This window comes from Podarcis tiliguerta (assembly GCF_965153285.1).
Source record: "Podarcis tiliguerta genome assembly, chromosome: 5".
Taxonomy (NCBI): Eukaryota; Metazoa; Chordata; class Lepidosauria; order Squamata; family Lacertidae; genus Podarcis; species Podarcis tiliguerta.
In genome coordinates, this window is record NC_139538.1 from 54924234 (window position 1) to 54941658 (window position 17425).

General features: G+C 42.1%; 1 protein-coding gene across 11 annotated transcripts in view; it reads right to left on the reverse strand.

The window, feature by feature from the left end:
• The window catches only part of FAM53B (family with sequence similarity 53 member B), a 117595-nt gene that overhangs the window by 98397 nt on the left and 1773 nt on the right, over window positions 1–17425 (reverse strand). For 3 of the 11 annotated variants that reach the window (XR_014510969.1, XR_014510970.1, XM_083439717.1), the window contains exons 1-2: window positions 15142–15218; window positions 7631–7721 (exon numbers count right to left, since the gene is read on the reverse strand). The gene's annotated coding sequence lies outside the window, so the exon portion shown is untranslated. Of the gene's footprint in view, window positions 1–7630; window positions 7722–14895; window positions 15231–15338; window positions 17347–17425 lie in introns of those variants that run through there. The other 8 variants (XM_083439711.1, XM_083439716.1, XR_014510968.1 and 5 more) reach the window with 7 other exon arrangements.

Here is a 17425-nt window from a genome sequence, read left to right on the forward strand (position 1 = left end):
TGTTGTGGCCATCTTTGATCTCGGGAGAAGCCAAAAGGAGGAGTTAAAATATTCCTCCCCGCCATTCTATCGTATGCAGAATGTGATGTGATATGGCAGTACATTTCTCTTTCCATTGACTTCCTGCTTCTCAAAACAAAGAGCCATATTTCTCATACAAAATGGAGCTGCCCCACCTAGCGAAGTGCTGCCAAGGCTTTAACAACAGGCCTTCACATAAATATTCCCCTGTGGCCTATGATACATACAGCTGTATTTTTAAAACCAGTTGCCTTGTGGGGCATCACTACCCTGGAGAGTTTCTAAATGGCTTTATGCTATGGGATATTACCTCTCCTACTCATTTTATGAAGCATTATCAAAAGGCTTGTAACTATTATTGTTCATCATCCTCCCTTCTCTGCCTCACTGCCTATCTCACGGCTTCTATGACTATTTAACTTCTCTTATTTCCCGTCTCCCTGACATCTGCTTATCTTACTGCGAGCGACTTTTGCCTCCAGAAGCTTTTTCTTCCAGCTACTGTCTTGTCGTTCCCCTGTTGGCTGCTTCCCTCTGTTCACCTTCTCTAATTTTCTTATCGTCTGGTCTTCTGTCACATACACATCAGCCAACAGGGTTTACAGTCAGTGCACAGGGTAGTGAAGACATCATTTATCTACCTTGGAACTACTTGGGCAGCTCTGGCCATTTTGTCCTCTCAGCCTTGGTTCTTCTATGATGTCGGAAAGCCTTTGTGTAAATTCACAACAAATAAATTGCAAGGGGAGGTGTCTGGAATATGCATCCTTGAACTGTAATGTTACATTTTGCTTGCCCCGATGAAGGGATGTGTGCTTGATGGGGTAGAAACCTCTGACCTTACACAGCGGGCTTCATAACAGCTGTGCAAAAGTTAAGACTCACACCTATTGCTCTTCCCACTTTTATCTCTTACCTTGTTCGCCACTGACATGTAACCCCCAGAAAAAAGGTTCCCTCACCCTTGTCAAATCCCCAACATAAACCTGTAAAAAAATCATATTTTTTTAATACAACACATCCTCCTAATTGTAGGGATGCTAAATTTAATCCTCAAAATCTTGAATCTTGTGGAGTCTTCACCTAAAAGGCAGTTAAACCAGTTATATTTCATATGAATGGGTAGAGAATTGCTAAAGGAATGTTCTCTTTTGCAAGCAGCCTAGCAAAGTTTTTAAGGATAGTTCTGGCTAAGACAAGCACTTAGCATTCCACTAAAACAAGATGCCCAGCTTCTTTACCATATTAGCTCTTTGGATGCTCAGGTGTCTCAAGAAAGCAGCAGGGATGTGAAAGGTTCCATTTTTTCTCCAATACCATTTCACATATAGCTGGATTTCTAATGCTGAACAACAAGTTCACATACCATACCCATGTGCAGATGTAAGACCTGACATGTATATCTTGGCATGCAATCTGTCCTTTTCTTTTTTTAAGAACAGGAGTGCACAAATTGTGTGAGAAGGACGTACACGCATATCCAAACATATACCATGCTCCAAATGAGGCAAGTACTGTATTTTTGCATGTATAAGAAGACCTTTTCTCTGAATGTTTTTGTGATAAATGGAGGGTCTTCTTATACATGGGTTAATATGCTAAGTAAGCGAGGGCTGGTGCTGAAGCGGTAGCAGGAAAATGTCAGAGAGGAGGCTGCTTACCCACTCTTCCTGGCTAAGGAAGAATATTTGGTGAGTGCCAGTATGCAGTGTATTACGGCACCAGTTCCATCAGCCAGAGCGGGGGATCGTCAAAAAGCTGCTCAACAGCTCAGCAAACTTACAAAAGAAACTCAACAACTGTTGAGGGCTCCCAAAAACAGGGGTCGTCTTATACATGGGGTCGTGTTATACACGGTATACAGTGGTACCTCTGGTTAAGTACTTAATTCGTTCCGGATGTCTGTTCTTAACCTGAAACTGTTCTTAACCTGAAGCACCACTTTAGCTAATGGGGCCTCCTGCCGCCGCGCCGTTGGAGCCCGATTTCTGTTCTTATCCTGAAGCAAAGTTCTTAACCTGAAGCACTATTTCAGGGTTAGCGGAGTGTGTAACCTGAAGCGTATGTAACCTGAAGCATATGTAACCCGAGGTAGCACTGTATCTGAATAAACCCAACACTACTTTCTGAAACCTACTACATGCAAGTGTGTACACACTCAGCCACTGCTTTAAAAGGTTTCCAGTTATATGTTTCAAACTGGTAGTTACAGAGGATGACCAAGCAGTGCTGGAAGCCTCTCACGTCAAAAAGACAAGCAACTATCTCCCCACCAGCTGGGATGCCCTCATGGGCCGATTTCACATCCAATGCAAACCCCTATCAGTGTGTGAACCAGCAGGGAAACACTGAGGGCTGAAGAAAATGTCTGGGCTTACATGATAGGAGGGAAAGGGGAAAACCTCAAACCATGTTGGGCAAATGAGCATCCAGAATACAACTTATCGTAGCATGAATGTAAAACTCTTCTATTTCTTTACCAGCCACCAGCCCCAGTGATATTTTTGCTCTCACAAAGCTGTGGATAAATTTGCCTGCCGTACATCCAAGTTGGATGTGTTTGCAGACAGGAACAGTAATCTACATTAATAGGATGGCACACCACACAGAGTAGTCAGTACAACTAACAATACAAGAGCTGTGGGTAGACTCATATGAGTGCATTCTCAGCCTTCTTAAATCTCAATATCCCTATGATGAATTAGCAGTATTCTTTACTGGCATGGAATCTCAGGGTGTAGTATTAGCATCAAAGGGGAAGAGCATGCAAAACTCAAAGCCACACTGCGCCACATGGGCAGAGGACTGCACTGCTCAATGCACTCCCATTTGTAACTTGGCTGCAGTTTATACTTTTGGTCTTGTCAGATTGGACGAGAAAGGCAGAATGTATAAATGTCAGGAATGTTAATATATTGCATTAGGTGCAGAACTGCAAACAACAACAACAACAACAAGTGAGTTGGAAGTTTCTACACATATATGTTTTTAAGGATATAAGAGAATCTCTGCTACATCAAAAGCCAGGCCAGTCTAACACCCTGTTTCCCCACAGTTGGATGTCACAATTGGATGTGACAATAGTTCTCCACCACTGAACACCAGCGACTGGTATTCAGAAGCAAACTAACTCTGATCTTGACAGATACCCTGAAAGATGACTACAGATAGAACAGCCATCGTGACAAGAATTAGTGCTTGACTAATTCTAATCCCCTTTTAAAGTCATCTATGTTGGTGGCCATCGCGGCATCTTATAATAGAGTGAATTCCATAGTTTAACTATGAGGTTGTACTGATTGGGTTGGCAGGTAACACGGACCATCTAAACCTAACCAAGTTTCCTTTTGGCTTCTCTTTGGAAAGAGAAAAACCACCAATATGTTCTGAAGGGGGAAATGCAAACACAGGCACCTGTACACACTGCATAAGTAATAGGATGCATGTGTACAAGAAAGCACAATCCGGCCAAAGCGAATACATGCTGGTAATTGACAAGTGAGCATTTAGATAATGAGCAAAACAAATCCATTTGATGAGCCTATGGGCTTGACAGTACTTCCAGTATTTCCTCATTGGCCGATGAGAGCGGTTTCATTGTACTGTACAATAGATGACAGAGCATTTCCTTTTCAAATGTCATAAAGGATAAATTTTCAGAGAAAGACCTAATGCTCCTTAAATTAGTGCTCCAGTTTGTTAAGGAGAATTTTAGTGCTCCTGTTTGTTAAACTATGGTATGTCAGGTCTCCACTGTTTTAGCAGGTTTATCAACTGACTCTAAATGAGTTTACCTGAAATAAAATTAACTAAAAAACAATTCCTACTTTTTACCACGACAGCATTGGTGCCATTAGTCCATGCACCAACAGTAGTTTCAAAGACCCACCCACCTCACCTGCCCACATCAAGATTTCGCCTAGCTCGGGTTGAAACTGTCAAGACCACAATCACCTTGATCATGCTTAAGTGATCCTCAAGAAATCCCCTTTTAGCTGCTATGACTGTGAACATAGTAGGCGCTTAAAGAGATAAGAGGTCACTTAAAGGGTAGATTACTTTCAAGATCACTTCAAATTGCACCTAATCCCTTTTAAGCACCCTGCCAAACTCAGTATGTGAGTGGTTAAAATGTAGGGGTTTTCAGACTCATGTCAAGGTATGGCAACAGTGATAAAAGCTCGGATGGTGTTCTTCACTTATCCATTGGAAGATTCAGGGCAGACAAAATAAAATACTTATTCGCACACTGTACAGTGGATACTCGGCTTGCGAACATTATCCATGCGGGAAGCACGCTCGCAATCCGCAACCTGCAGCGCCATGTCTGCACATGCACGGGTTGCGATTTGCCGCTTCTGCGCATTGCGCAAGCGCCAAAACCCGGAGTAACCCATTCCAGTACTTCCAGGTTCGGCGTGGTGCACAACCCAAAGCATCTGTAACCCAAGATATGACTGTATAGATAAACTATGGAATCTGCATGCACAAGAGATAGCAATGGCCACCAACTTGGATGGCTTTAAAGGACGATTAGACAAATTTGTAGAAGCTAGTCAAAGGCATCTGGTTGGTCACTGTGAGAAAAAGGTGCTGGACTACATGGGATATTGTTCTGGCCCAGCAGTGCTGTCCTTATGCTCCATGATCTTATGTACAATGGTCTTTTTTAATATTCCTATAATGGTTAAACTATGATAATTGGTACGACAGGATGTTACCCATACAAAAAGGGTGGGCAGGATTCAGGGTCACTGGATTAAAACAAGCATGTCCACTGCATATATAAATATGGAAACAAAACATACATATCACCACCACATACAAATGTGGGCACACGCACCTTTCACACACATAGAACCAGACAGCGCTCCTTCCCCCAAACTAAAACCTTTACAAAGATACAGCGGACAGCTGCAGCTCCTCACCTTCCTATTTCAAGGCTGGGAAATTGAGACCCCTTATTTATGGGGAGGGAGGGAAGAAGAGGCCCCAAGAAACGAACAGGGATGTGGCAACTATGCAAAGCAGCACGCACCACCCTGCTTGCACTGGGAGCATTTTGGATATACCCAAATGTCTAATTAGCTGTTGAACAGTCACATACCAAAAGATGTAAAATGAGGGTCTTTTTCTGGGATGCTGGGCACAAGAAACAGTAAGAAAACGCTTTGATGTTCCCTCACCCCCATCTCCTTTATTTTAAGTATGTGCTTCACTGCATTCAGAGGGTGACGGTCAACTAAGTTTTACTCAGAGTAGACACGCTGAAATTAATGAACATGAACAAGTTAGGTCCATTAATTTCAATAGATTTACTCTGAGTAAAACTTAGTTGAATACACCCTGGGGTTTTGTTTTTTTTAAGACTGCATGTTGTTTTAAAAAATGTATACTGTTTAAATACAAAAATAAATAAATACCTATGATTTCATTGAAAAACATTAAGCATATGCTCAGCAGCTTCACCTTCCTACTAAAAACAGGGAGACTTAAAAATATTTTTTAGCGTGTGTCTCCTTACTCAATTTGACTACTTGTAATTTTGGTATGAAATGCAAGATTAAAAACTGCAACTATTTCTTTCCCTTTATAATTATAGCATTGTACAAAGATAACACTAAACCAGCCACTCCATGCTTTGTTATCCTGTTCAGCTAAAGGGGGAACAAACCAGGAGTCCCTGAGCTGTGTGAAACAGCACACAACTCGTGGACATTAAGGTTAGCTCAAACCACAGCTTAATTTAGTATTATGTGCAAATGTGGCCTTTAGATCCATGCAAGAACTTTAGCATTCTAGTGTTGCTTATTAGTAGTACATCTGCACAACACACAGGATGAGAACTTTTTCTAGTGAAAAATTAAACACTCTTAGTAGTTCACCAAAGACTGCTAGGCACCATGGCTGCCTAGTTCTCAAAGGCAACAAACTGCTAATTGCAATTTCCCCAGACTTTTAGAAGTGGACTCATTCCTAGGAGAATGACAAAATGACATGTAAGTTTGGAATTTAGTTGAGCTGTTGCAATTTTCAGCAATTTGGCATTACGTTTTTTATGTTCCTGGCAACTATCTCTAGTCAAATGCATTTAGACCAGGTCACCTAGAAGATCTGTCAAACTTAGCAAGTAGTTCCATATGATCTTGTCGGTGTCATAAAAATCTGCATAATCTCAAGTATTCGCAGGACGGTTCTGTGGGGGGGGGGGAGTTTTCTGCTGGACACGGAGTACAAACACCAAAAGAAAAGAACATGTCAGAAGCTCCAAAACTTTATAGTACTAGATATATCCAAGATTCATGGCTCTCATTGGGCCATATCCAACCATAACTTCTAACTTTATTTTATTTAAGCCAAAAGTTAATGACTAGAAAAGTGAATGCAAAAATATGCTGAGTATTTAACCTGTCCCAAAGGGGAACAGTGAGCCCAAGAGAACCATGGCTATGTTTTCTGCCTTTAGTCTGTTAACTTAGCAGGATTATTCTGATACTGCATGACAGTTGCTTTAGCTACCCCATTAAATTATAAAATTCCCTTCCCCTAAGGAATTTAGACACAGAGTTTATGGAAGACTTTAATAATATTAAGACTGCATGCATTTAAGAATTTTTCTTTCCAAAGAAGAAGTATGAAAAAAGACAAACACCTTTGCTCCCAAAAGTCTGAATCCCAGCTTAAGTCTTTCTAAAAATTTACACCCAGTAATATTTCCAATCACAGCATCACTCTGTTGTCTCTGTTGTTCAGATTTTGCTCTGCAACTGTTTTATTTGGTTTTAAAACTGCATGATTACATTTTTGTACAGTATCCTGAGACCTTATGGTGAAGGGTGGGTAAGAAATTTCTTAAATAAATGTTCTCTTAAGTTTAACAGAAAATTGTTGCTGTTTTTGACAGAGACAGCTTAGAATTGGTGTTCTTTTAGGGAACACATTTTCATTCAGGAGTGCATTCTTTTTCAAGGTGGAAGCTCTATGGGCAAAGTTTACAAAGACCTTTGATCATTTGATTAAGCGTTTTATACTTCTTGATGATATAATTCATGCATGCTAGATTGCTGGGGGGCCCGAAACACTGGTGATACTTTGTACGCAATATGCTTTCAAATGAGCTTTTGCAGAAACTGTATTAGCTAAGCTAATAATCGTGATAACTTGCAGAATGAGTTGTGAGAATGAAAGCTATGTCTTTGTTAGCATTTTACAGATAAGAGCATGCGTCACGAGGCGCTTCAGAGAGGACAACCAGCAAGGCAGTGACCGCGCTCCAACTTGAAGTCGGTTCTCAAGGCCATGTTGAACGTTTTGCCCAAAGGACAACACTAGATCAATAGAACATTGTTTCAATGTGCAAGGAAAGAGTCGAATTAATCCATGAAACCCAAATTCATTAATAGCAAAGCTGTAACTTGTATTGGTTAATGTTCATTGAGGCTTCCAAAGGGAAGGTTCTGAAAACACTTTATTCCTATACTGTTCCTTACAGGTCATTACAAAGAGCCCAGCCATTTGCCATCATGTACATACTGCCTGACACCCTCCCTTCTAGTAAGAGATGGTGAAAACAACTCTAGAAATATGTATGGCTATGTATTTCATATACCTTTGAAATGCACAGGTATCCAAAATCTTTCAGCGATGTTCTTTGTTTCCTTAGTCACCAGAGATGGCTTCTGCCATGGTCCCCCTCCTACCTGGTGGAGAAAAAGGGATAAAAGGTATGAACATCGCGAAAGAGGAAGAATAACTTTTAAAGTACATTGTTTTATCAATATAATTAATATCTATATTTATATTTATATTAGATGTTTCAGCCTTAAAAAAGAATTTTTAGACAAGAATAAAATAGCACAATATTTTTAGTTTCAACTGCAGATATATGAGCTGGTCGGCCTTTTTTCTCTTACTTCTTCAGAGCTCAGTCTCTGTCATACCAGAAAGAAAATAACTAATCAAGAAAAGGAAGTGTTAATGCAGGCATAGTTTGAAACATTAGGCCAGATTCAAGAGTTATATATGTAAATAAGCAACAGGCTACACACATGGATTTGTATGTGGAATTCATATGTGAAATGGCAACATGAGACTTGGACTTGTTCTTAATTACATGAATATCTAAAATGGGTCTAGCTCAAACAATCTCCGGTGGGCTATGAATTACACAGCTCTGTGAGTGAACTGGATCTTAAGTTTATCTATCTATGTGGTATTGTGGAGACATGGCTTTTAAATGTATGCAAACAACATGATATTTGAGATGACTACTGTAAAAGTGTGTTTAGAAATAAACAACTTTTTTTTCTCAAAAGATATTTTGGTATTTGATGTAGAAGATGGTTCCTCCATTGCAGTACATAAATATTAAAATGAATGAAGTAATTGACAATGTGCCCTTTAACAATACCCTTAAAACCTGCTTTCTGTAGTTGCCCATCTCAGCCATCTAATTAGCAGAGCAGGCCCTGTTTCTCTCTCTCACACACACACAATATGCAAAACCAATCCAAACCTTTTCAGCTGTATTGACAAATTTAACTTTAAAAAAAAACTAGGCAACTAGGACTGCCAGGGTGTATGTGTGTGTGTGTGTGTGTCACTGAATATTTCCCAGTCAAATAACTTTCTGTTTTGCCAACAGTGACTTCATTTAAACAGAATAATGCCTGTCCTACTTACTCCTCCCTGCTCCTTGCTCCAATAACGAAATTTTATTACAGCACATATTCTGCTATTTGCTTCACTTTGTGGGCCGGGGATGGTGAGAAGAAACGTCAAGCACTTCAGTTGCCCTCAAATCAGATTTTGATCTCCCCGGTATTACCCGAATTTTAACAAAAATGTTTGTAAATAGCATTGGCTCCATCATTCAAGTAAAAAGCTGTCATAGCAAAAAAAAGGTCTGAATCAATAGCCCTTGTCTTATTTCTGGAGAAGCTAGTCTGAGGTTAGAAATAAGCTGTTGCTTATTCATATTTCCTACCTATGTGGGCAGGTTCATTTGATATACAAGAAGTTAAACATAAGCTTAAACTAGGCAAATGCCAAAGGTCTTTAAAAATGGTCTCCAGCAGCCACCAGCACTCTAGTCCTTCAGCCAGACAGATGGATCCGGCTATTCATAGGGCAAGGGCTCCTTCTAGGCTGAAGCAGCGGTCCAGGTGTTGGTCCACAGTGGAAAGTCACCAGGCCCTATAAATCCCTTCTTTCTAAGCTGGTCTGTTAGTGTCAGTAACTCGTCCTAGTACATAACACAGACTCTCTCTCACACTTCATCTCATATGAGGCCCAACTTTGCTTTATCCAATCTGGTATTTGACCTCCAGCCTGTTCGTGACTACATCACATGCCTCTTATCCTTGGTTCCTGTCTGCCTAATCTGGAGCCTGACATCCAGCTAGTTCATGCGCATCTCTCCATGTCAGACCCGAACTAGGCCCCAGGGCTAATAGTATAACAGCAAACACCCAATGGTTTTTCTAGTAAACATCATGGCCACAATACAGCCAAACTTGCTGTGCTTGTACAGTTATCTTTTTTTGTCACAGCAACACACCTACCACTAGTAAAGCAGGCCAAACACACACCAATTTTTAAAAAGCAATGTGGTAAGGGCTTCTCTAACAAAACCAAATCAAACACCCCAAGTTTTGCACTTTGACCGTAGCAATTCTGCCTCCATCCTGCTCTTGTATAACAAGGCTTCCATGCATCCACAAGCAGGCTGAATTAAGTAGCTCCTTAAATGAACTGCTCCGAAAGAACTGAAGAAGATCTACACAGCTAGTCCTAAATCTTTCTCATGTGAGATGCTCGGGGTGATAAAATGCAATGGCATCTGAATGCATTTGCTCCTTGATACACTACTGTCATACCTCGGGTTAAATATACTTCATGTTGAGTGCGTTCGAGTTGTGCTCCGCGGCAACCCGGATGTAACAGAGCGCGTTACTTCTGGGTTTCACTGCTCACGCAGATGCTCAAAATGACGTCACGCGCATGCGCAGAAGCGGCAGAAAGCAACACACACATGCGCAGACGTGCCGTCGCTAGTTACGTTTGCTTCTGGATGCGGACGGGGCTCCGGAACAGATCCCGTTCGCATCCCAAGGTACCACTGTATTTGATTTGATTTGAGTACTTCCTCCAAGCTGAGGCCAGTTAACATCTGACTCTTCAGATGTTTTGGACTCCAGTTCCCATCAGCCCCAGGCAGCAAGGCCAGTTCTTAAGAGATGGGAGTTGTAGGCCAGCAACACCCAGGGGGGCACAGATTAACCACTGCCACCCTTACCAACAAAACTTCCAAGGGTACAACTATGTAGCAAAAATAACAGAGTCCCTTGAAACCTGACAAATGTTTTACAGCAGAAACATTCATCAACTACTTGATGAAATGGAGTCTAGACCATAAAAGGGCCTCAGGCCACCTTAAAGACTCTTTGGTATTTAAACAGAATGAGGGCTTTTTAATATATTCTGTAAAACACTGTTTGCTGGTGAAATAAATACTAAGACAACAAAAATAGAAAAAAGGGACAGAATTAAATATATTGCAAGATTGTACAGAAAGAACTGAATCTAGAGCAGAATATATACAAAGCCCAGCTTCAATACACATATCCATGTATGCAGTACTACCTCAATGCAAAGCAACCATTCATGAACCAGTGGAAATATTGTGGTACGGCATTACCTCTGAAGAAGAAAGGAGAACAATCTCTATGCCAGATTTTTAAGCGGCAGCCATACAAACATGAGCTGCATTTCACTTATTACATTTTATTGATCACTCCACTGGCTCTGCTTCTAGCCCATTTATATGACCACTTCTCCAATCACCTACGAAATCACCGTGTGCGTTTTATTTGTTGAAAGTGGATATAGAAGCATTTTCTTTCCTAGAAATATCGAAAGCCATGATGTTTAAAGCATATGACCAAGTGAGGTAGGTCAGGCCACACTGACACCATGTATATCACGACTGTAGAGCAAACCATTCTTTCAAAGCAGAGTCATGAAAATTGAGTGTTTGAGAAGTGAATGGAATTAAATAGGATTTCAGGAGGAGGGGAGGGGAGACCAAATGCTCCTGGAGTAGATAATGTTTTAAATCCTGATTACTGCAAGCCAACATTACTTTCTGCAGCTTGGAAGTCACTTTAAACGTGGTGTGATATTTATGCTCACCAGTATTTTTTTAAAAAAAAGCATTTAGAAAGAAAACCTTTAACATCTGGGTCGAATCTAAAGCTGAAGCCTCCTTTTATCAACATATTACATAATAAATTGTGGCTTGCTTTAAACATAATTTCTCTACAGAGATATCTATAGAGATAAGTCTACTTCCAATCTGAGTGAAAGTGGCCAATGGTTTCCAAGGACACATGTGTTAGCTACATGGAAAACTATGCCCCACTTAACCTTAATTATTTCATATTGTATTACTTGGAGAGAAATTGTTATCTTAGCGTAATATTATTTAAAAGCATTTCCAAACCACTTAATATTTTTTTAAAATCAGATCAGCCAATTGAATTACCCAGCTGAAAACTGGACTCTGGTACAATATAGCAAAGGGCAAAATAGACAGGGGCAGAGCACACACACACACACTCCTTTGAACCCCAACATCTACTCTGAGCATTTGGGTTCTGTCCAAGCAGATTTGAGGGCACGTGAAAAGGATGGAGAAGAGAAACTGAAACTCCTACTCTGCAAGCAGATTTCCACTGAGCAAGTAGGCAATGGAAGTATGTTGCCCATAGTTTTGCAGCCTTGTCAAGTAATTGCTCTCCAACTGTCAGTTGGATCTAACTACATTATTTTTCCTTACGTTCTACAGTTCTGAACTCACCAAATTTTGGAATATTTCTAACCTATGATTCGGAAGACATCTTCTAAAATGTAGTTTCAGTATGAATAGGAAATATGGAAGTATGCCAACTACCAGAGAGAAACTATTTAATTGATAGATGGATGGGTAATCACATAAGAGTGGAGTTGCATAATTTTAGGATGTCCTGGGCATCTCCCCAGTACTCCTTGGACCATCACATGTTAATCTGGCTGTGAGAAACATCCATCAGCTTTCAAGTCTCACCTATACTTTCATGCATCAATCAAAAAAGAACCCTGCAAAGACATAGCAGTAGGAAGTTGTCCTTGGCCAGTGTGTCAGCTTCACTGAAAAAAGTAGATATTAACTCAAATCTCCAAATGCGTTAGCTACACACAACTGACGTGGAGAGAAAATTTAACTTGTTTCAGTTCAAAATGCAAAGCTCAACTCCATTCTCTGGCTGAATACCTAATTGCTTATCAAATAAACACAGGTTGTTTAATCTGTCCTTACTGGATTGTCCCTGATAAAGGTCTTCTTGTGCATTTCAGATTCTAGGAAAATAATCTAGCAGGTACAGTGGTACCTCGGGCTACATACACTTCAGGTTACAGACTCCGCTAACCCAGAAATAGTGTTTCAGGTTAAGAACTTTGCTTCAGGATGAGAACAGAAATCGTGCTCCGGCAACGCGGCGGCAGCAGGAGGCCCCATTAGCTAAAGTGGTGCTTCAGGTTAAGAACACTTTCAGGTTAAGAACGGACCTCCAGAACGAATTATCGGTAAGTACTTAACCCGAGGTACCACTATTGGTGAAGGCTTTTGCAAGAAAAACCCAAATAAACAGAGGCTGAAATCTTAAACACTATGGAGCAAGCCCTACTAAATGCAGTGGGGCTTAATTATGAGTAAAGATATATAGGATTGTCTCGTAGGGCAGTAAAACAACAACAACCAGCATTCTTATTTTTCTGTTACTATGCAAGCATTTAAGTTTAACAGAACCATTCCTCAGTTCAGATATTTTGTTTAAAAAATGATAGAAAAAGGGAAATAAATTATTTCGTTAACCCAGTAAGAATATGTGGGTTAACATTAATCAGTGAAGCCAAATGTAAGGTGTTATTCACACTGGGGGTGGGGCATAATCCTGTAACAAATATGCGTCCAATTTCATAATTAGTACCATTCTCTGGTTGCATGCCTGTTCTCTCACAGTATCGCTTGCTTAGTTGGCTTTGTATCTTTTCCCTATAGTCAAACTGCACTGTGGTCTCCCGAACACAGGGCAGAGCTTGTAATCAAGCAGCCTACGTCTGCTGTGCTGCCAAGACTACATATGAGAGCACACTCCTAAATCATCTCAGCAAAAGGCACCATTTCCCTTGATCCAAAAAGGGGCTGTGAAACCAAGGAGTCTGCTCTGGATTTTACAGTCTCCCTCAAGATTTCTTTTACAGTGCTAACAATCTGCAAACTGTTAACCAATCTAATACCAAATATCTGATCTGCACAAAGTTCATCTAGAGCAGGAGTCTAGAAACTTTTCAGACCCATGATTCTCCTTTAACCCAAACATGCATTTGGGAACCCATTTCTTGATCTTTTGCCATATATTTGCATAGTGATAGTGCCCCTGTTGTGGCCCACCTTGGTTCAGGCTGTGACACACTAGTGTGTCCTGCCCCACCAGTTTAAGAGTGTAAGCACACACACACAAAAAAAAAACACAGTCCAAGACACACTGAAGAACAAGGAGTGCTGTTTCTTTCATCGGTACTGTACTTGTAACATGGCTTATGCGTACAATGCTATTAACATGCTGGTTGATCAATACTATGACATCCATTTACCTACTCAAAGCAAACTTTATAAGAAACCTAGGGTGGTGGTCAACTTTTTTTCAGAGTAGACACATTGAAATTAAAGAATTTAACTTAGTCACGTTCACAGACTTGGAGTAAAACTTAGTTGAATGCCTCCCCTAGGCTCTGTAAAAGCAAGATGTAACTGAGAATTCAGGAAAGTAACACATTTAATCTATGATTATCTTTAAAAAAAGATATCTGGTTAAGCTAGTTAGTCATACTACACCCCCCCCCCCAAAACAGTGAATACTAAATCCAACTTCATGCTGAGCTTGTTTTAATGGAAGCATAAGCTACCTGAATACATGCAAACATATAAGTCACATCTGAGTAGACTGCCACTGATATAATGGTGGTTTGGAGCATAGAATATGACAGCCCTCCATTGATCAAGCATAACAAAATCATCATGCAAGTATATGCACAATACACTCACTGAGTCTCACAGTATGCAGAAACATTATCCCAGAGGAGGAAACGAGAAAAAGAGCTAAAAATAAAATGTGAAAAATATGGGGTGCAAGAGCAAATGGGACATACAGACATAAACACTGCTGGCAACTGCTGTTATGAACAGAGATATAAAACATGAATAACGAAGCGTTTGTCAGCCTGCTTATGTCTAGGCCGACTTCTACATTTTCATGAAAGGGGAAAGAGAAATGAAGCCTGAGGACTAAACTCTCATATAGCTGACAAATCAATGACGTACTGCAAAACTCTTAACTTTAAAAGAGCCTTTCAAGGGCAGATTCTTTCGCCATGTGCAAATGCAATCCATACAGTAAAGTCTCACTCCCGTCAAATTATCATCATCATATTTATAGTTATGGCTACATAAAGAAGAAACAGAAGAGGAACATATCTAACCAGGGGGTGGGGGGGTAGCTAGGAGGGGGAGGGGGGAAATGTTAGCACACTTCCAGTTGGTTAGCAGCAGCCCCAGTGCATGGTCTCAGTTCAATCAATCAGGGCAGGCAGCCTTTTCCTTGTCCACACGCAAAGTTCAATAAACAAAATGATAATTCCTAAACTCACCCCAGCCCAGCCCCCCAACCTCTTGTCCCTTCTCTAAGCTCGCCTCTCTTGTTTGCTGATAATGACAGCCCAGAACGATGGAGTTAGAAACCGGGTTAAAGGAGCACACACGCACGCACACACCCCAGATCAATCACCATCGTGCATTCCCCGCTTGCTCCTTTCCGGAATGCCAATAGCAGCCTTTGCAGTAGCAGCAATAGGAACTTGGTCCCCTGTCTCTGATCGCTCCTGTCATCTCCTCATCCCAGGCACCGGCAAGGAAGCGGGAGCAGAATTTCCCAAACACCAACAAAATAAAAACTGAAAAGTGGAGGAGGGAGGAGGGGGGGAGAGAGAAGGAAATAGCAGATAATAAATAGCTTCCACCTCAAGCCATCAAGAAAGCCTCTCTTTCTCTCTCTCTGTCCGAGAGGGGAATGAAAGTGTCTCCGCTCTACTATTCTACACATTGTAACAATATCTGCCCAGGACGAGACCAACGAGGGAGAAAGACGGGGGGGTGGAGAGAGGATTTGCAGAAGGGAAGGTCCGCGTGCAAGCGCTCAAAGGCCACCTTCTCTTACCCCGGCTAGAGGACTTGGGACCCCGCGTTACCAAGCCGCCCCGTCGCGAGTGTGTCCCTGCGGGAAGCTCCGCAATCTTTCCAAGGCTGCGCCAGGACTCCCCTGCCGAAACGGCGGTGCTGTATTGGACTGATCCTCCCGGAGAAAGGAAATGGGCTTGTCACTTCCTGGTTTGTTTTCTCAGCGAGTGCGGCTTGCTTTAAAAAAAAAAAAGTATAGGAGGGGGTTGGAATTAAAATAAAATAATAAAATTATAAGTGAATAAGTGAAAGGCGCAGGGCTGAGCTCGTGCCGGGCTGCTGCTAATTGTAAGTCCCTTGCAAGCAGCAATAGCAGCAGCTGCAGCAGCAGCAGCCACCACTCGCTTGCTGTTAGCAGGGCGGACTGCGTAGCCTCTGGGGGAATGAAAGGAAGGGGCGGCGGAGGCAGAGGCAGCAGCAGCAGCAGCCTTTGCAAAGCGAAGGCTTGGAAGCGGCCTTCAGCCCATCTTTTAAGGGGCTCTTGTTGCGTTAAAGCCGGAGCAGCAGTTCGGGAGGTGGACGGGCGGGTTTGTGACCGGGGCCTCTGCAAGAGTCTCTCGCCGGCTGCCAATCTGCTTCACATTATCGTGCTCTCCCGGTTCGGGTCAAAGCGCAGGGCCTCTGCCATCAAACCGGCATCGCATCTCGCGGTTGGTTTGTTTAAGTGACGATGAGAGTTCCTATCATTCAGACGATTCCTCCTGGGCCCCCGGGCACTTATTTACTGCAACAACCAGGGGACGAGTAACAGCAGGGGGAGCGCATTTGGGAATGGCCAGGGGCTGCTGCTCCTCCTTTCTCGCACCGCTGAATGCAAACATGCACAAATGCATCCCTTCTAAGCACATCCGGGATGAAGGGAAGGCCTTCCAGGTCAAAGGTTAGGCAGGGGCTCCTGGACAGGTTTGGAAAGCCTGGGATTTTCACATCTGACCGCGCAGTCCTAAATGTGTCTGCTGAGAAGTCAGCCCCGCAGAGCGCAATGAGGCTTATTCCCAGGTAAGTGGGGTTAGGGTCGCACCCTTAGAAGCTAAGCACTAATACCTAGAGTAGTGGTTAGTGGTCAGTCTGGATTTGGAAGAAAGGGCAGGTGTCTGTTTTCTTGGTTGCCCCCAATAACTTCTTGCTGCTTCAGAGTAACTAAGAGGCGTGATGTCTACAGTCCCTTACAGGGATGCTGGGGCAAAATCCCCCACCACCCAAAAACAACAACAACCCACCCATAGCATTGCATGTGTTATTTTTGGGCAGTTGAATCAGTCCTGATTGTACCCAGCTCCCTGCTCTTTCAATGGAAAATGCTATTATTATTTTTGCCAGTTGAAAGCCGTTCTCAAAACGTGTCTAATTTATAACATTGGAGGGGCAAAATGGAAAGAGACACGGAGTACCTTGGCTTGTTGGTTTTGTTGTTGATGTTTTTAATAATCCTACCATAGACATAATAAAAACACATAGACCGCCATAAAAGTTTTGAAAATAAAAAGCAGAAAGCAGCACAGAGCAAACTCTCCAAAAAGCATACATTTTTGCCAAGGAGGCTAGAGGCCAGCCAAATCTTCCTTTGGAGGGAGCTCCATAACAAGGAGCTGCCTAGAAGAAAGGCCAAGGCCAGCCCCCATTCTTTATTTTTATTTTTATTTTTGCTGCCTGAGCCATATAAGATGGTGCCCCCTCCTGGACACACATCGTCCACCACTCCTGAGAGTACCAGGCAAGGTTTGGTTCAGAACAGGTCTCATGACACACAGTTGTCCTCCAACAGAGAGGAACAAGCTGGTTGACTATCCCCATACCCCAGGATCTGCAGCTTGAGGTGGCCACCCCAATCTGCCTGTTGATAAGTCCAGCCCTGCCTTAGGTGGTCAGGCAATCAGATGGAATAAATATGACCCTAAATAGAATTTTACTGAATTCTCTACAGTTCTGTTTGCTTTTTGCTAAAGGTGTGGTGGCTAATTTGTTCACCTCCATTCTATGCATATTTACTGGGCAATAAAGGTAAAGGTACCCCTGCCCGTACGGGCCAGTCTTGCCAGACTCTAGGGTTGTGCGCTCATCTCACTC